The sequence below is a fragment of the Lolium perenne genome, chromosome 5 (genome assembly GCF_019359855.2).
Source record: "Lolium perenne isolate Kyuss_39 chromosome 5, Kyuss_2.0, whole genome shotgun sequence".
Classification (NCBI taxonomy): domain Eukaryota; kingdom Viridiplantae; phylum Streptophyta; class Magnoliopsida; order Poales; family Poaceae; genus Lolium; species Lolium perenne.
The window spans coordinates 121,992,280-122,016,285 of NC_067248.2; positions in this window are offsets into that span (position 1 = coordinate 121,992,280).

Below are 24,006 nucleotides of genomic sequence, written 5' to 3' on the forward strand. Positions count from 1 at the left end.
CTTTTTACTAACTTCCATATGCTTTCTTTCTCAGGGAGCCCCTGACCCTCTCCAGGAGTGCGCCAGGCATGCAGCCGGAAGCTCCTGCCGACGCTGCCAGGACTTCCCCTCCTCGTCAAGCAAGTCCGGTACCTTCGGGTGCCGGCAAGCCTCCAGCCTCCCCTCGGGGAGGAAACACAAGTGTGGGGCGCGCGGCCCCGGAACTTTCAAACCCCCGCGCGGAGGAGGATTTCACTTCCCCTCTAGATATCGAAGACAGAAGACGCTGAGCGGGAGGAACCTCCGGTTCCTCCCACTCCCAAGAAGAAGAAGAAGAAGAAGGCCACTGCCTCCCCCTCTAAGACTGTGCCGAAAGTTTCCGCGCCAGCAACCTCCTCGCCGACGAAGGATGTGCCGTCAGCGCCTCCCGCATCTCCTACCGGCAAGGCCACCGCAGCCTCCGAGCCATCTCTTCTCGAAGGTGCGGCCCTCACCGCCCAGCAACTTGCTGCAGCAGTCACCGCAGCGACTGCGCCCCCTTCCGGCTCGAAGTCATTGGTGCTGCACACCGGGCGCGCGGCAATCGTTGCTGGCGAAAAGGCTTCAGCTCAGCTGGGCCGGATCATCGAGCTCAGCCGCGGCGAGGCTGACCTGGGCCCTCTGCGCGAGTACGCGGAGAAATGGAACCGGGCGGATCTGTCTCCCGCCACCCATGGCCTGGGCAAGGACAAGCTGCCGGTCGTGGAAACTCCGGCCCGCGGAGTACGTCGCAACATCTGAGCCAGCTCAAGCGTGCCGTAAAGGAGTTCGACACGGCCTGGCACGACGCCAGCACCAACGTGGAGGTAAGCCCCACACTTCAAACTTTTTCTTTTATAACAATGCCGGTTTTCACACTCCGAACTTATAGATATATCCTCCAGTCCCCGAGTTTCGGGTTAAGCACACAGTACTTAGCGCGAAACTTTCTTGAAACAAAAAACCGGCATAGCCAGTCCCCGAGTTTCGGGTTAAGCACGCAGTTCTTAGCGCAAAACTTTCTTGAAACAAAAAACCGGCATAGCCAATCCCCGAGTTTCGGGTTAAGCACGCAGTTCTTAGCGCGAAACTTTCTTGAAACAAAAAACCGGCATAGCCAGTCCCCGAGTTTCGGGTTAAGCACGCAGTTCTTAGCGCGAAACTTTCTTGAAACAAAAAACCGGCATAGCCACTCCCCGAGTTTCGGGTTAAGCACGCAGTTCTTAGCGCGAAACTTTCTTGAAACAAAAAATCGGCATAGCCAGTCCCCGAGTTTCGGGTTAAGCACACAGTTCTTAGCGCGAAACTTTCTTGAAACAAAAAACCGGCATAGCCAGTCCCCGAGTTTCGGGTTAAGCACGCAGTTCTTAGCGCGAAACTTTCTTGAAACAAAAAACCGGCATAGCCAGTCCCCGAGTTTCGGGTTAAGCACACAGTTCTTAGCGCGAAACTCCAAAACACCGGCATGGCTTTACCGTAACTTTTAACTTGTATAGGGCACCCTCGACCTCCGGAAGCAGCTCTTTGAGGAGCTGTTGTGGGAGCACCGGCACCTCTCCGAGGCCTATGCCAAATGCCAAGGTTAGTTTTAAACTTCCGGCCTCTTTTTCACCGGCTTCTTTGATCAATCTATATTCACAAGTTTTCTGTGCAGCTGCCCTTCCGGAAGCCTCGCTTGAGGACCTTACCGGCCAGATCTCTGCGCTCAAAGGTACACTTGCTTGTTCATTTTTCCTCTTTTCATCTGAGCACTCTTAGCTTCTTGTACTAAACTTTTGCTCTTTCGGATCGCAGCTGAGAAGGAGCAGCTCGCCCTTGAGCACCGCAAGGCTCTGGACGCTCAGCGGAACATTGCCGCTGAGCTGAAAGACAAGCTCATCCAAGCAGAACTCCAACATACGCGGGAGCTCAAGGAAGCCAGGGCTGCCGGTGAGACCAAGCTGGACGAGGCCTTGAAGGACTTCAGCGACGCCAGCGGGCAGCTGCAGAAGGAGCTTGAGGAGGAGTCCAGGCTGCTGAAGGAAGCTGAGGACCAGAACGCCATCCTTGCGGCGGACCAGGCCCAGTTTGTCCGGATGATTATCCAAGTGTAAGGGTATATTGCCCCTATGTGTGGTTTTGGTAATTAATGACAACCCCTATGGACTAATGTTTTCATTGAGTTTATATGAAGGAATATTTCATAGGTACTTCTTGTATTCCATGTGTTGGATTCAAGTATGGATGCCATGAAGATAAGGATATACCTTGTGTATTGGCATCAAGATCATCGATTTGAAGATATATATATATATGTGATATGATCAAGAAGAAGAAATGAAGATGGAGTTCTTATGTGGAACTCAATATTAGCCATGCTCTATCCTATGTGATAAGCAATGAATGACCAAGATCTTGAGAGCTTGATTCCAAGTGAAGAATTCTTTATACACCTCAAGATAGTATGATAGAGTATGAGAAGATACAAGATGAAGTCGGGAAAGTTCAAGATGAGCATCTCAAGTGGATCACATGCTTGAAGCTTGCCGTGCATTTGGTGATAATGGACATGTGAAGATGTGCATCAATGAAGCTTTCCCATCATGGTGTATGGGGGAGCATTTGTGAGTCTTCACGAAGCAACGATGATCAAGTGAGTCATTCCGGCTTGAGTGGAGCTTGAAGAGCAATCATCAAGATCAAGCGGGATGCGCAAGGCAAAGTACACCTCGAGGAACAAATTGGATAACTCCGGCCCGCGGAGTACGTCGCAACATCTGAGCCAGCTCAAGCGTGCCGTAAAGGAGTTCGACACGGCCTGGCACGACGCCAGCACCAACGTGGAGGTAAGCCCCACACTTCAAACTTTTTCTTTTATAACAATGCCGGTTTTCAAACTCCGAACTTATAGATATATCCTCACAGTCCCCGAGTTTCGGGTTAAGCACACAGTACTTAGCGCGAAACTTTCTTGAAACAAAAAACCGGCATAGCCAGTCCCCGAGTTTCGGGTTAAGCACGCAGTTCTTAGCGCGAAACTTTCTTGAAACAAAAAACCGGCATAGCCAATCCCCGAGTTTCGGGTTAAGCACGCAGTTCTTAGCGCGAAACTTTCTTGAAACAAAAAACCGGCATAGCCAGTCCCCGAGTTTCGGGTTAAGCACGCAGTTCTTAGCGCGAAACTTTCTTGAAACAAAAAACCGGCATAGCCACTCCCCGAGTTTCGGGTTAAGCACGCAGTTCTTAGCGCGAAACTTTCTTGAAACAAAAAATCGGCATAACCAGTCCCCGAGTTTCGGGTTAAGCACACAGTTCTTAGCGCGAAACTTTCTTGAAACAAAAAACCGGCATAGCCAGTCCCCGAGTTTCGGGTTAAGCACGCAGTTCTTAGCGCGAAACTTTCTTGAAACAAAAAACCGGCATAGCCAGTCCCCGAGTTTCGGGTTAAGCACACAGTTCTTAGCGCGAAACTCCAAAACACCGGCATGGCCTTACCGTAACTTTTAACTTGTATAGGGCACCCTCGACCTCCGGAAGCAGCTCTTTGAGGAGCTGTTGTGGGAGCACCGGCACCTCTCCGAGGCCTATGCCAAATGCCAAGGTTAGTTTTAAACTTCCGGCCTCTTTTTCACCGGCTTCTTTGATCAATCTATATTCACAAGTTTTCTGTGCAGCTGCCCTTCCGGAAGCCTCGCTTGAGGACCTTACCGGCCAGATCTCTGCGCTCAAAGGTACACTTGCTTGTTCATTTTTCCTCTTTTCATCTGAGCACTCTTAGCTTCTTGTACTAAACTTTTGCTCTTTCGGATCGCAGCTGAGAAGGAGCAGCTCGCCCTTGACCACCGCAAGGCTCTGGACGCTCAGCGGAACATTGCCGCTGAGCTGAAAGACAAGCTCATCCAAGCGGAACTCCAACATACGCGGGAGCTCAAGGAGGCCAGGGCTGCCGGTGAGACCAAGCTGGACGAGGCCTTGAAGGACTTCAGCGACGCCAGCGGGCAGCTGCAGAAGGAGCTTGAGGAGGAGACCAGGCTGCTGAAGGAAGCTGAGGACCAGAACGCCATCCTTGCGGCGGACCAGGCCCAGTTTGTCCGGATGATTATCCAAGTGTAAGGGTATATTGCCCCTATGTGTGGTTTTGGTAATTAATGACAACCCCTATGGACTAATGTTTTCATTGAGTTTATATGAAGGAATATTCCATAGGTACTTCTTGTATTCCATGTGTTGGATTCAAGTATGGATGCCATGAAGATAAAGATATACCTTGTGTATTGGCATCAAGATCATCGATTTGAAGATATATATATATGTGATATGATCAAGAAGAAGAAATGAAGATGGAGTTCTTATGTGGAACTCAATATTAGCCATGCTCTATCCTATGTGATAAGCAATGAATGACCAAGATCTTGAGAGCTTGATTCCAAGTGAAGAATTCTTTATACACCTCAAGATAGTATGATAGAGTATGAGAAGATACAAGATGAAGTCGGGAAAGTTCAAGATGAGCATCTCAAGTGGATCACATGCTTGAAGCTTGCCGTGCATTTGGTGATAATGGACATGTGAAGATGTGCATCAATGAAGCTTTCCCATCATGGTGTATGGGGGAGCATTTGTGAGTCTTCACGAAGCAACGATGATCAAGTGAGTCATTCCGGCTTGAGTGGAGCTTGAAGAGCAATCATCAAGATCAAGCGGGATGCGCAAGGCAAAGTACACCTCGAGGAACAAATTGGATAACTCCGGCCTGCGGAGTACGTCGCAACATCTGAGCCAGCTCAAGCGTGCCGTAAAGGAGTTCGACACGGCCTGGCACGACGCCAGCACCAACGTGGAGGTAAGCCCCACACTTCAAACTTTTTCTTTTATAACAATGCCGGTTTTCAAACTCCGAACTTATAGATATATCCTCACAGACCCCGAGTTTCGGGTTAAGCACACAGTACTTAGCGCGAAACTTTCTTGAAACAAAAAACCGGCATAGCCAGTCCCCGAGTTTCGGGTTAAGCACGCAGTTCTTAGCGCGAAACTTTCTTGAAACAAAAAACCGGCATAGCCAATCCCCGAGTTTCGGGTTAAGCACGCAGTTCTTAGCGCGAAACTTTCTTGAAACAAAAAACCGGCATAGCCAGTCCCCGAGTTTCGGGTTAAGCACGCAGTTCTTAGCGCGAAACTTTCTTGAAACAAAAAACCGGCATAGCCACTCCCCGAGTTTCGGGTTAAGCACGCAGTTCTTAGCGCGAAACTTTCTTGAAACATAAAATCGGCATAGCCAGTCCCCGAGTTTCGGGTTAAGCACACAGTTCTTAGCGCGAAACTTTCTTGAAACAAAAAACCGGCATAGCCAGTCCCCGAGTTTCGGGTTAAGCACGCAGTTCTTAGCGCGAAACTTTCTTGAAATAAAAAACCGGCATAGCCAGTCCCCGAGTTTCGGGTTAAGCACACAGTTCTTAGCGCGAAACTCCAAAACACCGGCATGGCCTTACCGTAACTTTTAACTTGTATAGGGCACCCTCGACCTCCGGAAGCAGCTCTTTGAGGAGCTGCTGTGGGAGCACCGGCACCTCTCCGAGGCCTATGCCAAATGCCAAGGTTAGTTTTAAACTTCCGGCCTCTTTTTCACCGGCTTCTTTGATCAATCTATATTCACAAGTTTTCTGTGCAGCTGCCCTTCCGGAAGCCTCGCTTGAGGACCTTACCGGCCAGATCTCTGCGCTCAAAGGTACACTTGCTTGTTCATTTTTCCTCTTTTCATCTGATCACTCTTAGCTTCTTGTACTAAACTTTTGCTCTTTCGGATCGCAGCTGAGAAGGAGCAGCTCGCCCTTGAGCACCGCAAGGCTCTGGACGCTCAGCGGAACATTGCCGCTGAGCTGAAAGACAAGCTCATCCAAGCGGAACTCCAACATACGCGGGAGCTCAAGGAGGCCAGGGCCGCCGGTGAGACCAAGCAGGACGAGGCCTTGAAGGACTTCAGCGACGCCAGCGGGCAGCTGTAGAAGGAGCTTGAGGAGGAGACCAGGCTGCTGAAGGAAGCTGAGGACCAGAACGCCATCCTTGCGGCGGACCAGGCCCAGTTTGTCCGGATGATTATCCAAGTGTAAGGGTATATTGCCCCTATGTGTGGTTTTGGTAATTAATGACAACCCCTATGGACTAATGTTTTCATTGAGTTTATACGAAGGAATATTCCATAGGTACTTCTTGTATTCCATGTGTTGGATTCAAGTATGGATGCCATGAAGATAAAGATATACCTTGTGTATTGGCATCAAGATCATCGATTTGAAGATATATATATATGTGATATGATCAAGAAGAAGAAATGAAGATGGAGTTCTTATGTGGAACTCAATATTAGCCATGCTCTATCCTATGTGATAAGCAATGAATGACCAAGATCTTGAGAGCTTGATTCCAAGTGAAGAATTCTTTATACACCTCAAGATAGTATGATAGAGTATGAGAAGATACAAGATGAAGTCGGGCAAGTTCAAGATGAGCATCTCAAGTGGATCACATGCTTGAAGCTTGTCGTGCATTTGGTGATAATGGACATGTGAAGATGTGCATCAATGAAGCTTTCCCATCATGGTGTATGGGGGAGCATTTGTGAGTCTTCACGAAGCAACGATGATCAAGTGAGTCATTCCGGCTTGAGTGGAGCTTGAAGAGCTATCATCAAGATCAAGCGGGATGTGCAAGGCAAAGGTATGGCCTTGATAGGTTTTCCTTTTACCGGTCTCAAGGTGGTTGATGGGATACTGGATTATAGGATAGATAGCCGCACTATTAAGAGGGGCTTTCGGTTGGGTAACTTGATCACATCATCTTAGGGAGCTCAATCCTTTGCATACTTTGCATATCCATATTGCTTCTTGGTGTTTCTCTGTGTGAGGTTCTTGAGCTTGTTGCTAGCTTTACAACAATCCCAAGTTCATCGAAAACGGAATCTGCATGCATCTTCTATTGTGTTTTCGAGGTTGGGTGATTTTACCGGTTATTCATGATATAAGGTTCTACCTTTTATATTCATGATAATATCCCCTCCTACAGATTTGTGTGTTTTCACTTTCTATTGGATAGCATTTGTTGTTATCTTCCAAACAAAATTGGTTTCATTCGAATCGGAGTTTGGGAGCATTCGCTATTAAAGTTTAAAGAAAAAGGGGAATAGAATAAAAGAAAAAAGAAAAAACTAGAGGGACAGCCGACCGGCCGGCCTGACCGGACCGGCCACCAGCCCACCCGGTCCGCGCCGGGACTGGAGCTGGTGCCTGCCGGGACGCGTCCAGTGGCCTCTAGCCCATGACCGGCCGCAGGTCCGGTCCACGACCGGCCCGCCCGGCGCGCCCCCCGGCCCGGCCGAATTCCTCCCTGGCCCACGCGCTTATGCGCCGCCCACGCGCGGTAGGCGCGGCTGGCTCTCCCCGGCTGGGCCATTCTCCTCCGCGCGGCCCACGCTGCCCGATTCGGTTATAGCCCGGATTCCAGGCCGGCCTCCTCAGCGCCAAATCCGGTCGGCCGGCTGGGCCGCTTTTCTGGCCATTTTTCCTGTGCAGTTTTTCTGTCTTTTTTTCCCAACGGTTATATTTGCTCTTGGGCTATAAATATCCCTTCTTCCACCTTGGGCTTTGCTAGTTCTTCTATTCTCTCTCCTCCATTGTTGCCTTTGAAGAACTTGCTCTCTCTCTTGACTCCCCCTATGATTCTTGCTCATTCTTGAGGGATCTAAGAGAGGAGATCTAGATCTACAACATCCACCAATCCATTTCTCCTCTAAGTGAGGGGAACTCTTGGGATCTAGATCTTGGAGTCTTTTGTTGACTTTCCCCATTGTTCTTCCTCTCCAATCTCATCTTAGCATTTGTTGCTTGGGTGGGATTAGAGTGTGAAGGACTTGAACACCTCTACTGTTCTTGCTTTGCATCATTGCATAGTTTTGAGCTCTCCACCATGATTAGTTCGAGTGAGAGACCGTGAGCTTGTTACTCTTGGAGGGAGACCTCCTAGTTGGCTTGGTGGTTGGTGCTCCGATGATCTCTTCAAGAAGATTGTGAAGAGGCCCGGGCTTCTCCTTCGTGGAGCTTGTGAAGTGGTTGTGGAGCTTGCCATCTCCGGAGCGGAGGAAAATCTAGCCATAAGGAAAGGGCCATTATCCTTCGTGGGTGTGGCTCGGAGAATAGGGTGAGCCTTCGTGGCGCGGGGAATCCTTCGTGGACCTCCACTCCTCCAAACGTGATGTACCTTCTTGCAAAGGAAGGGAACACGGGAATACATCCTCGTCTCCGCGTGCCTCGGTTATTTCTATACCCGATCTCTCTTACCTTGTGATAGCCATCGTGCTTGAAGTACATATATCTTGCTATCACTTGTGCTACATATATCTTGTGCCTATCTTGCTTAGCTCTAGTTGCTATTGTTACACTTAGTTGAGCTTAGCATATTTAGGGTTTGTGCTTGTAAACTAAACGTTAGTTTAATTCCGCATTCTGACAAGACAAATCCATAAGAGTTTTTAATTGCCTATTCACCCCCCCTCTAGGCGACATCTCGATCTTTCAATTGGTATCAGAGCAAGGTCTCTCCTTGTTTAAGGCTTCACCGCCTTGAGAGTAAAGATGTCGGCTAGTAATATAATGCACAATGACACAATTATCTTTAATGGCACAAATTATCTTTTGTGGAGAAATTGCTTGCTTTATAACCTTCGGACCTCGTGTCCAAATATAGAGCAATTTCTAGATGTAGGTTTTTCTCCTCCGATGGATCCTCAAAATCTATCTTTAGAGGATGAGAAAAACTTACATCTTGAAGCTCAAGTATCTAATGAGCTTGTATTGTCCTTGAGACCAGATTTTCATAGGTTCTTGATTTATATAAAGCGAAAGTCGTCTCATGAGATGTGGATCAAGCTTAAGGAAATGTTTGGTGGATCCATTTCTCATTTGGTCGATGGTGTCTCCGAGGAGATCCCTTCCCCTTCACATCATGAAGAGCTCCAAGTTGCTTCCACCTCCGGCCGTGATGAGTTCTCATCTTCTTCCACTTCACCAACGTGTAGAAAGACACGAGGTAATGATATGGTGAGTGGTGAGGAAAATTACAATGATGATATTGTACTCAATAGTGATGATTCTTCATCTATATCCCATTGTAATGTTTCTTCTTTGGACTTCAACACATATAGCACTAAAAACAATCTACATGCTTGTGTTGATAGTCCTTGCACATCATGTGTAAATTGCTTACATAGATCTCATGATGATATGCTTGCCTTGTCTTGCTCCCATAATCAAAATGCTTCTATTTCCTCTAGTTATTTGTTGACTAACAATGTAGAGGAAACCAAACACTCTATGGATCAAGACATGATCTCAAATGAGGATTCAAGAATATCTTCATCTTCATCCTCCGGTATGCACATGTGCCTTATGGCAAATGGATCAAAGGTATCTCCTACTTTGACTCCTAACACTTCTTCCAATGATGAGAGTGATGATGATGATAATGATGAAGAATATAATACCTTGTTGCATGATATGGGGATGGTATATGCTTCTCTTCATGGTAATAAAGAAGCTCGTGCTAATCTTGAACACTCTATGAAAACCTTAAATAAATACAAGGAAACCATAGTGGAGTTAGAGTCTCATATTGAAAATAGGAGACTAAGAATTGTTCTCCTCAAGCAAGAGCTAAAAGATGAGAAGCATACTAACTTTATGCTTACACAAAAAATTGAATCCTATGAGCTTGAAAATGAAAAATCCATTGTTGATGCTTGTGCTACTAACTCTACTTCTTGTGAAGCATCTATCTTAAAGGAGAATGTTGAGCTAAGGGCTCAACTTGATTGGCTAACTAGCAATTGTAGGGAATTGGAAGAAAGCAATAAAACACTCTCACACTCTCTTGAGGATCTCAAAACTTCCTATGATGAGCTAAAGTTAGCTCATGAGGCTAGTATCACTAAGGTAACGTCTTGTGAGCCTCATGTGGACATTAGCACAATCTCTACTACAAATGCTATATTGCCATGTGCTAGTACTTGTAATCCATCTAGTCAAACTAGTGACACACCTTGTGTTGGATTACTTGCTTTGCCTTGTTGCTCTAACAATGAAGCTTCTACTTTCTCTAGTACTTGTATTTCTACTAACCATGTAGAGGAAATCAAAGAGCTCGAGGCCCAAGTCCTTTCTTTGAAGAAAGACTTGGAAAAACGTCATGAAGGGAAATCCGCACTTGACAAGATGCTAAGTGTGAAACAATCCCCCAATGACAAGAGTGGACTTGGATTCAACTCCAATAACAAGAACAAGTCCAAGAGTAAGAGCAACAAGAAGAAGGGCCAAGACAAAGTCAAGGATCCGGCCAAGTTGGTTTGCTTCAAGTGCAAGGTTGAAGGGCATCATGTTAGATCATGCCCATTGAAGAAGAAGAAGCACTTGAGTGAGAAACAACAAGTGAAACGGCCACAAGGTCAAGGTCAAGCTCATGCTCGACCTCAAGTTGAAGATAGGCCACTTCCCAAGAAGAATCAAGATATTGTTCCCCAAGAGAAGAAATCAATAAAGAAGAGAAAGGGGAAGACTTGCTACTTATGCCGTGAGAAGGGGCACTTTGCTTCTTCATGTTTAAGTGGTACCTTATCTAACCCTATCATTGTTGATGATGATTATTCTCTTAGTAAGGATAAGGATGGCAATGTGTTTTCCAAGTTTGTTGGAACTCAAAGTGGTTTCAAGAAAAGAAACATTTGGGTTGCCATGCCTATTGTGACTAACCTCTTAGGACCCAACTTGGTTGGGGACCAACAAGCTCAAACTTGATCAATAGGTGCATGTGGAGGTCATTGGAGACTTGGCTACTTCATGAAGAATTAAGGGATCTTCATATATTATATTTTGACCAAGCCAAGTCGTATGGATCATCATCTATATCATATATCCAATGTTCCTCCTTGCGGTAACTTATACCTCAACTCTTCATATTTATTGTAAGTTACTTGCCCCTTTGCATGTTTGGTTTTGTATCAAATATGTGTTTGTGTGTGTGTAGTCTTACTTGCCTATCTTGTGTATTCAAGTATGTTTGTTTGACTTATCATACACTTGTGTATTGTTTTGAGCCTAATGCATCTTGATGATATCTTATTTGGCTCTCTTTGAGTGATTAATGGAACATCCCATTTTGGGGGAGTGATATGCATTGTGCATCTCTCTTTCTTTAAAATGTGTGTACATGGGTACCACCACTTAGTATTGATATTGCAAGATTATCTAGTCACTATGTGGTGTGTCATACTCATGAGAAATTCAAATTCTAATGTCCATTAATCATCTCTAGTCGAATTTTAGTTGCCTCTTGTTTAGAAGAAATGTTTTATCACATTATGGGGGAGTAATATTTTATGTACATATCACAAGCCTAAAAAAGTGTGAACATATGAGGTTATGCCACTTAGAGTTGATACACGTAATTATCTTGATCCTAGGTGGCATGTTTTCTCAAACAAGCTCCACTTGTATTAAAAAGCTTTTATTGCTCATCTTATGGTTCTTATTTGAGTAAGAAATTCTTGGTACGGTTTTCCTCAAATACATATCTCTATATCTTATTTGAGAAACCATTTGCTTCAAGTTATTCTAGTCATTGCCGTGCATTATTGTTTGACTAATTGAAACTATCAAGAATCTTCATCCGTGCATAGTGCTTAATTCTATATACTTATCCTATGCCTTTTATTGTGAAGTTGATCCTTACTATTCTTGAAATATACCACCGGAAGTTAATTCCAATATTCTCATTGTCTTTGACAATTGATAACCTTGTATGTGGTTGAATTTATGGATCATCTTCATCTTGGATTGCTTCTTATTTCATTACTTTATTTCCAAGAAATCTTTGTTGCTCCCATGTGTCTTCCTTGTCCCTTTGAAAAACCTTTTGATAAATTCTCTTAATTCATATCAAGTGTTTGTTTTGGAAGACAAACCTTTTCCTTACGGTACATTGTGCCATTGTGAAAAGTGTAGAGAGTTTGGTTTATTTGTTCGAACCTTGCTCTTTTGGGAGTTAGCTATCTCATTCCTTCTTACATGTTTTATTTGCTTGAATGAGATAAATCTTTGAGCATGTTTGCTTTATTTCATCCTTTATGCTCAATGGTTTCTTCTTAGTTCATTTGTTGAACTCTGTTGAACAAATCTTTTGTGATTTGCATCTTTGATATAATTTGGACAACAAATTTGTTTGGTCACATCTTTATGCCTTCTTCAATTCATTTGATGTTTTGTCCAAAGTATATCTTTCTTGGATCTTTAAAATCTTTATGCGTGCTTATATGTAATTTGTTTATATTTGTAGCATGTTTGCTTTCTTTGATCCATTATATAGGGTATACTCCATCAAATCCTAAATGGCTAAGATGTGCATGAAATTCAAATTTCATCTAAATATGCACATATTTATATGGAGTGTGTCCTATATATTGTGGTTAGTCTAACCATGTTGGACCCAATAAGTTTGGGGACCAAGATGTACTTGAATGTTGTTTTAGGTACATTGGAGATGCAATGGAGGCTTGTCTCATCTATAAGGAAGGTGTTGTCAAGATATGATAATTGGAGTCAAGCTAGGATGATCAATGAACTCTTACCTACTACATCATGCCATTGTTATCTCGGTAACAAGTATCTTATTCATGCATTCTCATATAACATCCAACCTCTTGCAGGTTGCATCTTGGCATGAAATTATTTATTTCGAAAATATTGCGGTTCTTGAAAAATCCTCTTTAAAGAAAACTTCTTATTGAACATTTGAGTAATTTGAGAAGATGCATATGATAGGAATATATATATATATATATCATATTTATGATTCACCTATCACAAATATGCCCTCTAGCAATTTATTGCATATCAATTCCTCAAAGAGCTCTTGTGTGCAATATTGATGAAATTGTGAAATAAATCTGTATTTGTGATACTTGTTGCCTTTCTCAAAACATTCCAACTAGCTTTACTTCCCTTATTGTTAGTTGTGATGTTTTTGAGATTTTTGGTTGAAGCTCATTCATATACCATAAGTGAAAATTGGAGCCATAGGCTATATATGCTTCTTAAGCAAACATCCTTTGGTATATTTTATGACTTCATCTTGGATATCTTGTCTTACTTATTTTGTTAACCTCTTGTGTGTGCATGTTTCTTTGTGGATCACTTTGTCCACTTTAGAAACTCATATACATAAGAGCATTAATCCATCACCTTGATATCCTTGTTCTTTGCCAACCATATTTTACCCTTTTGTTTTTAGTGGTGTTGGTAAAGAAGATTTATGAGTGCTTGGTTTATTTGTTTTCCTTCTTGCACTCATATCTCGTAATTGTTGGACTCAAGTTATTCTTGATAAGCATATTATCTTTATCTTGGTTGTGTTCTAAATGATATTGAGAGAGTAAGGATTCCATGTTTGTGCATATTGTATTCAAATGCAAACACTATAAATTATGCACGAACCTTGGGGAGCTTCCTTATTTTATTTAGAGCACTATATCTCTCTTATCATGATATCTTTGTTTGTCAAATTGGATCTTTGATTGCTTGCTTTATTTGTTAAAGCTTCCTTCACCATGTTATCCTTATGCAATCTTTGATCCTCAATATAGTTTGACTTCCTTAAAATATTCATCATTGGATATGTGCATTTGATTCCACTCAAATTATGAGAAGTGCACACCTTGGGGAGGAACTCACATTATATTGGCTTTCTAAATTTTTCACCCATTTTGGCACTCGATGTCAATGGGGGGAGAAGTTTAGAGGGTTTAAGGGAATGGTTTTATACTTAAGTTTGGTTTGTGCTTAAGTGTTTTGCCTCTCATGCATTCCATATTTATATGTCTTGCATGGTTGTATATATATAGTGGAAATTGTCCCAAAGGTTAATCTTGACAATGTATGCAATGAATTCATGTTCATCACACGTGCATACATTGTGGGGGAATTTGCTCTATATATATTGGTTCTACTCACATCCCTTGCATTAGTTGTAGTTGTGTGAGTAGAGTTGCTTTTGATATGGGATAGTAGCTTTATGTTACTTGACCATATCAAATACAACCTCTTGTATACAACTTATTCTCAGATAAGTTGCGTACTTGTCTCTAATATTCATTATATAAACCCTCTTATTGTGGTTGTCATCAATTACCAAAATGGGGGAGATTGTAAGGGTATATTCCCCTATGTGTGGTTTTGGTAATTAATGACAACCCCTATGGACTAATGTTTTCATTGAGTTTATATGAAGGAATATTCCATAGGTATTTCTTGTATTCCATGTGTTGGATTCAAGTATGGATGCCATGAAGATAAAGATATACCTTGTGTATTGGCATCAAGATCATCGATTTGAAGATATATACGTGATATGATCAAGAAGAAAAAATGAAGATGGAGTTCTTATGTGGAACTCAATATTAGCCATGCTCTATCCTATGTGATAAGCAATGAATGACCAAGATCTTGAGAGCTTGATTCCAAGTGAAGAATTCTTTATACACCTCAAGATAGTATGATAGAGTATGAGAAGATACAAGATGAAGTCGGGCAAGTTCAAGATGAGCATCTCAAGTGGATCACATGCTTGAAGCTTGCCGTCCATTTGGTGATAATGGACATGTGAAGATGTGCATCAATGAAGCTTTCCCATCATGGTGTATGGGGGAGCATTTGTGAGTCTTCACGAAGCAACGATGATCAAGTGAGGCATTCCGGCTTGAGTGGAGCTTGAAGAGCTATCATCAAGATCAAGCGGGATGCGCAAGGCAAAGGTATGGCCTTGATAGGTTTTCCTTTTACCGGTCTCAAGGTGGTTGATGGGAGACCGGATTATAGGATAGATAGCCCCACTATTAAGAGGGGCTTTCGGTTGGGTAACTTGATCACATCGTCTTAGGGAGCTCAATCCTTTGCATACTTTTCATATCCCTATTGCTTCTTGGTGTTTCTCTGTGTGAGGTTCTTGAGCTTGTTGCTGGCTTTACAACAAGCCCAAGTTCATCGAAAACGGAATCCGCATGCATCTTCTATTGCGTTTTCGAGGTTGGGTGATTTTACCGGTTATTCATGATATAAGGTTCTACCTTTTATATTCATGATAAAATCCCCTCCTACAGATTTGTGTGTTTTCACTTTCTATTGGATAGCATTTGTTGTTATCTTCCAAACAAAATTGGTTTCATTCGAATCGGAGTTCGGGAGCATTCGCTATTAAAGTTTAAAGAAAAAGGGGAATAGAATAAAAGTAAAAAAGAAAAAAGTAGAGGGACAGTCGACCGGCCGGCCTGACCGGACCGGCCACCGGCCCACCCGGTCCGCGCGGGGACTGGCGCTGGTGCCTGCCGGGCCGCGTCCAGTGGCCTCTGGCCCATGACCGGCCGCAGGTCCGGTCCACGACCGGCCCGCCCGGCGCGCCCCCCGGCCCGACCGAATTCCTCCGTAGCCCGCGCGCTTATGCGCCGCCCACGCGCGGTAGGCGCGGCCGGTTCGCCCCGGCTGGGCCATTCTTCTCCGCGCGGCCCACGCTGCCCGATTCGGTTGCTGGTCCGGCTGGGCCGGATTCTAGGCCGGCCTCCTCAGCTCCAAATCCGGTCGGCCGGCTGGGCCGCTTTTCTGGCCATTTTTCCTGTGCAGTTTTTCTATCTTTTTTCCCCAACGGTTATATTTGCTCTTGGGCTATAAATAGCCCTTCTTCCACCTTGGGCTTTGCTAGTTCTTCTATTCTCTCTCCTCCATTGTTGCCTTTGAAGAACTTGCCCTATCTCTTGATTCCCCCCATGATTCTTGCTCATTCTTGAGGGATCTAAAAGAGGAGATCTAGATCTACAATCCCCACCAATCCATCTCTCATCTAAGTGAGGGGAACTCTTTGGATCTAGATCTCAGAGTCATTTGTTGATTTCCTCCTTGTTCTTCCTCTCTAATCTCATCCTAGCATTTGTTGCTTTGGTGGGATTTGAGTGTGAAGGATTTGAACACCTCTAGTGTTCTTGCTTTGCATCATTCCATAGTGTTGAGCTCTCCACCACGATTAGTTCGAGTGAGAGACCGTGAGCTTGTTACTCTTGGAGGGAGACCTCCTAGTTGGCTTGGCGGTTGGTGCTCCGGTGATCTCTTCAAGAAGATTGTGAAGAGGCCCGGGCTTCTCCTTCGTGGAGCTTGTGAAGTGGTTGTGGAGCTTGCCATCTCCGGAGCGGAGGAAAAGCTAACCATAAGGAAAGGGCCATTATCATTCGTGGATGTGGCTCGGAGAATAGGGTGAGCCTTCGTGGCGTGGGGAATCCTTCGTGGACCTCCACTCCTCCAAACGTGACGTACCTTCTTGCAAAGGAAGGGAACACGGGAATACATCCTCGTCTCCGCGTGCCTCGGTTATTTCTATACCCGAGCTCTCTTACCTTGTGATAGCCATCGTGCTTGAAGTACATATATCTTGCTATCACTTGTGCTACATATATCTTGTGCCTATCTTGCTTAGCTCTAGTTGCTATTGTTACACTTAGTTGAGCTTAGCATATTTAGGGTTTGTGCTTGTAAACTAAACGTTAGTTTAATTCCGCATTCTTACAAGACAAATCCGTAAGAGTTTTTAATTGCCTATTCACCCCCTCTAGGCGATATCTCGATCTTTCACCAAGCCGACGAGCTGGCGCTCAGTAAGTTCTTTTTTCTTGTCCCTCGCTTATTAGCTTATACCTTCCGGCAGTGTGTGCTTATACCGGTTCCTTTTTTTCCTTTTCTTTTAGAGATTTTCCCGGACTCCCAGCCACACGCGCACAAGAAGGTGTTGGAACTGCGGGCTGAACAAGCTACCGGCAACCCGGACGGCCCATGGAGCCCATATGAGCATCTCGTTGCGCTGCATGCCCGGGTCTCCCACATGAAGGCTGTCGACCGGCACCTCGGCGACGTGCCGGAAGTGGCCATGCAGGTCTTCAAGCTTCTGTGGCCCGGGGTGGCTGTACCGGAAAACCTGACTCTCCTCACCCAAGGCCTGAGGGACGCTGGTAAGAGCTTCAGCGAGTGGAAACGCTCGTCTGCCAGTGCCGGAGCTGACGCAGCGCTTCGCGTTGCCTGCTCCTGGTACGAGGGGCTGGACCTTGACGCCCTCCACAGCTTGCGCGACGGAGCGCCTACCGACACAGATCCCGCCAAGACCGCCAAGCACCAGGACCGCGCGTACCGGGTGGCTCAGTTCGCCCGCACCAGCACCTTCATCCCTCCTCCCGCTGATATGGCAGATGAAATGTCTGAGGACGAGGAGGAAGAAGACGCCGGCGAGGATGAGGAGGAGGCCCCTGAAGATGATGTCCCTCCGGAACAAGCCCCGGAAGCTCCTGCTGCTTAAAATGTTTCACTGTCTGTGTGCCTCACCTGCCTGTCTCAAGATCAAACAACTGCCGTCAAATTCCCCCGGTGTGCCGGGTGCGATGCGTAATCAAATACTTCAATTCTTTTGGTTGTGCTACTCTTTATTATACCGGTATCTTATATGATATACCGGTAACTTATCATGTTATATTAGTATGCAACTTTATCAGTTTGCTCTTATTGTTTGCTTTGATCTTGCACAGTGAAGATTCCGGAATTGTTTCCGCATCCAATCTGATGCGCACTTGGTTCTTTTGCTTTGGCTCTGCCTACCTCTCTGGGTGTTTTGGCGTGTGAGTCACAAAGTTCTTTTATCAAGCAAGAACTTTCTTGAACTTAGAAAAAATTCGAATTTTTTCACAAAAAACCGGTACAACCGGGGTTAGTTAAACTTTCTTCGGAATGTTTGTTTTCGATTTCTCTTCGCATTTTTCACGTGTTTGGATCCTTCCAGTTTATCTTGCTTGCCATGAAGCCGGGTTTCGGACAACAGCAAAGTCGAAGACTCCGGTAGGTTTAACACGTTACTAAACCGGAAAAGAAATTGTCCAACAGTCAAACGGTATACTGAAAAAATAAACATATTGCATGCAATTCCGGTAAAGGCAGTCCCCGAGTCTCATTCGAGGTGTCGGCATCTTTTATTCATAGCACATAAGGTACAAAAAGGAACGCCTTACATCATATCTTCATGCATAGAAAGGGCGCAACAAAGCTATGTTCCATGGGCGCTTGGTTTCTTCTCCAGACCTGTCCGCCTTTCCCTTCTTTGATTCCTGTGCGTCAATCAAGTAATAGGCATCATTGTGCAAAGCCTTGCACACAATGAATGGCCCTTCCCACGGAGGTGAGAGCTTGTGTCCTCCCTCAGTGCGCTGCACCAGGCGTAACACCAAGTCTCCTTCCCAAAAAACTCTCAGATTAACCTTCCGGCTATGATAGCGTCTGAGGTTTTGCTGGTATATGGCTGACCTTGCCAAAGCCATCTCTCTTTGTTCCTCCAGTAAATCGATATCATCCTCTCCGGCCTCTTTTACCTCTTCTTCGGTATAGAGCTGAACCCTTGGTGAGTCATGGATAATGTCGGTTGGTATTACTGCCTCTGCTCCATAGACCATGAAGAACAGCGTGTATCCGGTAGACCGGTTTGGTGTTGTTCTTATGCTCCACAACACTGATGGCAACTCATCGAGCCAGCATCCCGGTGTTTTTTCAAGTGGTTCAATAAGCCTCGGTTTGATACCGGAAAGCACCAGCGCATTTGTTCTTTCCACTTGGCCATTGCCTTGTGGGTGTGCCACTGAGCACAAATCCAACCGGATGTTGTTGTCCTCACAGAACCGCTTAAATTCTCCTTGGGCAAAGTTTTTCCCATTGTCGGTGATGATGCTATGGGGGTATCCATACCGCAGGATAACATCTTTCAAGAACTTCACGGCCGTATGCCCATCGCATTTTGCAATAGGTTTCACCTCAAGCCACTTAGTAAATTTGTCAACCATTACCAAGATGTGAGTCACGCTTCCTCTCGCTGTTTTGAATGGTCCAACCATGTCCAGGCACCAAACAACGAAAGGCCAAGTTATCGGTATAGTTTTTAGACCGGATGCTGGGGTATGGTTTTGCTTGGCGTACCTCTGGCACCCATTGAATTTCCGTACCAAATCCTCTGCATTTTCCAGTGCCGTGGGCCAGTAGAAGCCATGCCGGAACACTTTTGCCACCAGCGCTCTGGATGAGGCATGGTGCCCGCACTCTCCTTGGTGAATCTCCACGAGCATTTCTTTTCCTTCTTCCGGTTCCACACATCTTTGGAGGACACCGGTAACACTTCTTTTGTACACCTCGCCGTTGATGATGGTATAGGCCTTGGACCTCCTCTGGATCCTCCTTGATTCAGTTTCGTCAATCGGCAAGGTGCCGTTGATCAGGAATTCCTTAATAGGTTCAACCCAACTTGGTGCTTCTCGAACCATAAACACCGGCACATCCACCTCCATGCTATCCACCATCATAGCTTCTTCCGGTTTTGACCCCGAAGTCCCCGGGTTTGCCGGAACAGTTCCCGGGTTTCCTTCGTCAATATCCATTGGCACAATGTGTGATTCCGGTACGAATATCGATTCCGATTCCGGACTTGGTTTGATCGACGGTGTCCTTAAGTGAGCCAAAGCTATTCCGGGAGGAATTTCCTGCCTGGACGAGCCCATCTTGGATAAAGCATCCGCAGCTTCGTTTTCTGCCCGTGGCACATGGTGAAACTCACACCCCTCGAAGAATCCGGCAATCTTTTGCACGTGAAACCGGTATGAGGCCATGTTAGCGTCTTTCGCATCCCAATCTCCGGAACACTGCTGTACCACAAGATCCGAATCACCGTAGCAAATGATCCGGTGTACGCCGATTTCTTTTGCAACCTTGAGCCCATGAACCAGAGCTTCATATTCAGCAACATTGTTCGATGCCCTGAAATGTACTTGCAGAACATACCGGAGGTGATCTCCCTTGGGTGAGGTGAGGACTACGCCGGCACCCAGACCCTCTTTAAGCTTGGATCCATCAAAGTGCATCTTCCAGTACTCTATTTTTTGTTTTGGCGGTTTGTACTACATCTCCACCCAATCGACCAGGAAATCCGCCAAGGCCTGTGATTTTATGGCATCTCTCCTTTCATACACTGGTACGTAAGGTGATAGTTGAATTGCCCACTTAGCAATCCTTCCGCTAGCGTCCTTGTTGCACATGATGTCCGAGATGGGTGTCTCGCTCACCACTTTCATGGGGTGCTATTCGAAGTAGTGCTTGAGCTTCGTGGCGGCCATTGATACGTCCCAAACGTATCTATAATTTCTTATGTTCCATGCTACTTTTATGATGATACTCACATGTTTTATACACATTATATGTCATTATTATGCATTTTCCGGCACTAACCTATTGACGAGATGCCCAAGAGCCAATTGCTGTTTTCTGCTGTTTTTGGTTTCAGAAATCCTAGTAAGGAAATATTCTCGGAATTGGACGAAATCAACGCCCAGGGTCCTATTTTTCCACGAAGCTTCCAGAAGTCCGGAGAGGAAACGAAGTGGGTCCACGAGGCGCCGCCACACTAGGGCGGCGCGGCCTACAGGGGGCTTGCGCGGCCCTAGCGTGTGGGGCCCCCGTGACTCTTCCTGACCTGCCCTTCCGCCTACTTAAAGCCTTCGTCGCGAATACCCCAGTACCGAGAGCCACGATACGGAAAACCTTCCAGAGACGCCGCAGCCGCCAATCTCATCTCGGGGGATTCAGGAGATCGCCTCCGGCACCTTGCCGGAGAGGGGAATCATCTCCCGGAGGTCTCTTCATCGCCATGATCGCCTCCGGATCGATGTGTGAGTAGTCCACCCCTGGACTATGGGTCCATAGCAGTAGCTAGATGGTTGTCTTCTCCTCATTGTGCTATCATGTTAGATCTTGTGAGCTGCCTATCATGATCAAGATCATCTATTTGTAATGCTACATGTTGTGTTTGTTGGGATCCGATGAATATTGAATACTATGTCAAGTTGATTATCAATCTATCATATATGTTATTTATGTTCTTGCATGCTCTCCGTTGCTAGTAGAGGCTCTGGCCAAGTTGATACTTGTGACTCCAAGAGGGAGTATTTATGCTCGATAGTGGGTTCATGCCTCCATTAAATCTGGGACAGTGACAGAAAGTTCTAAGGTTGTGGATGTGCTGTTGCCACTAGGGATAAAACATCGATGCTTTGTCTAAGGATATTTGTGTTGATTACATTACGCACCATACTTAATGCAATTGTCTGTTGCTTGCAACTTAATACCGGAAGGGGTTCGGATGATAACCTGAAAGTGAACTTTTTAGGCATAGATGCATGCTGGATAGCGGTCTATGTACTTTGTCGTAATGCCCTGATTAAATCTCATAGTACTCATCATGATATATGTATGTGCATTGTTATGCCTTCTTTATTTGTCAATTGCCCAACTGTAATTTGTTCACCCAACATCTATTTATCTTATGGGAGAGACACCACTAGTGAACTGTGGACCCCGGTCCTATTCTTTACATCTGAAATACAATCTACTGCAATTGTTCTTACTGTTCTTCGCAAACAATCATCATCATCCACACTATACATCTAATCATTTGTTTACAGCAAGCCGGTGAGATTGACAACCTCACTGTTACGTTGGGGCAAAGTACTTTGATTGTGTTGTGCAGGTTCCACGTTGGCGCCGGAATCCCTGGTGTTGCGCCGCACTACACTTAGCCGCCATCAACCTTCAACGTGCTTCTTGGCTCCTACTGGTTCGATAAACCTTGGTTTCTTTCTGAGGGAAAACTTGCTATTGTACGCATCACACCTTCCTCTTGGGGTTCCCAACGGACGTGTGTTAACTGCATGCATCAAGCATATTTTCTGGCGCCGTTGCCGGGGAGATCAAGACACGCTGCAAGGGGAGTCTCCCACTTCCAATCTCTTTACTTTGTTTTTGTCTTGCTTTATTTTATTTACTACTTTGTTTGCTGCACTAAAACAAAACACAAAAAAATTAGTTGCTAGTTTTACTTTATTTACTGTCTTGTTCTCCATATCAAAAACACAAAAAAATTAGTTACTTGCATTTACTTTATTTAGTTTGCTTTATTTATTATTGCTAAAATGGGTACTGTTGAGAATACTAAGTTGTGTGATTTCACTAGCACAAATAATAATGATTTCTTATGCACACCTATTGCTCCACCTGCTACTACAGCAGAATTATTTGAAATTAAACCTGCTTTACTGAATCTTGTTATGAGAGAGCAATTTTCTGGTGTTAGTTCTGATGATGTTCTTTGCCTTACATCTTAATAATTTTGTTGAACTATGTGAAATGCAAAAGTATAAGGATGTAGATGGTGATATTATAAAATTGAAATTGTTTCCTTTCTCCTTAAGAGGAAGAGCTAAAGATTGGTTGCTATCTTTGCCTAAGAATAGTATTGATTCATGGACTAAATGTAAGGATGCTTTTATTGGTAGATATTATCCTCCCGCTAAAATTATATCTTTGAGAAGTAGCATAATGAATTTTAAGCAATTAGATAATGAACATGTTGCTCAAGCATGGGAGAGAATGAAATATCTTTGGTGAAGAATTTCCCAACCCATGGACTAACTACTTGGATGATCATCCAAACCTTTTATGCAGGACTGAATTTTTCTTCGCGGAACCTATTGGATTCAGCTACTGGAGGTACCTTTATGTCCATCACTTTGGGGGCGGCTACAAAGCTTCTTGATGATATGATGATAAATTACTCTGAATGGCACACGGAAAGAGCTCCACAAGGTAAGAAGGTAAATTCTGTTGAAGAAACCTCCTCCTTGAGTGATAAGATTGATGCTATTATGTCTATGCTTGTGAATGGTAGATCTAGTGTTGATCCTAATAATGTTCCTTTAGCTTCATTGGTTGCCCAAGAAGAACATGTTGATGTGAACTTCATTAAAAATAATAATTTCAACAACAATGCTCATAGGAATAATTTGGGTAACAACTATAGGCCATATCCTTCTGCTAATAGTAATGATTATGGCAATTCTTATGGGAATTCTTACAACAATAATAGGATTGTACCCCCTGGTCTTGAATCCATGCTTAAAGAATTTATTAGTACACAAACTGCTTTTAACAAATATGTTGAGGAAAAGCTTGATAAAATTGATATTCTTGCTTCTAAGGTTGATAGACTTGCCTCTGATGTTGATCTTTTAAAATTGAAAGTTATGCCTAATAAGGATATTGATAATAAGATTGTTACTACAGCAAATGCCATCCAAGTTAGAATTAATGAGAATATAAGATTGATGGCTGAATTGCATGCTAGGTGGGAAAGAGAAGAAAATGAAAAACTTGCTAAAGAGAATAATGTAGCTAAAGTTTGGACTATTACCACCACTAGTAATGATAATGATTCACAGGTTGCTACACCCCCTACAATCAATGGTAAAATGTTTGGTGTTGGCAATGTTACTACTCCTAGTGCAAAGCGTGCAAAATTGCCTGAAACTGCTAAAACTGCTGAAACTGCTTGTGATAAAACTGCTGAAATTTTTTCCAACATTGGGGACAATGATCCCATTGCTGTAGATCATAATGGTTTAGATTTTGATGATCTTCACATCTCTGAAGTTATAAAGTTCTTACAAAAACTTGCTAAAAGTCCCAATGCTAGTGCTATAAATTTGGCCTTTACAAAACATATCACAAATGCTCTCATAAAACCTAGAGAAGATAAACTAAAACTTGAAACTTCTATTCCTAGGAAGTTAGAAGATGGTTGGGAGCCCATTATTAAGATGAGGGCCAATGATTTTGATTGTAATGCTTTATGTGATCTTGGTGCAAGTATTTTGATATGCTTGACTTGCCACCATTGAAAAATTGTTATTTGGATGTTAATCTTGTTGATAATGCTATAAAGAAACCTTTGGGGAGGATTGATAATGTTCGTATTATGGTTAACAATAACCTTGTCCCCGTTGATTTTGTTGTCTTGGATATTGAATGCAATGCATCTTGT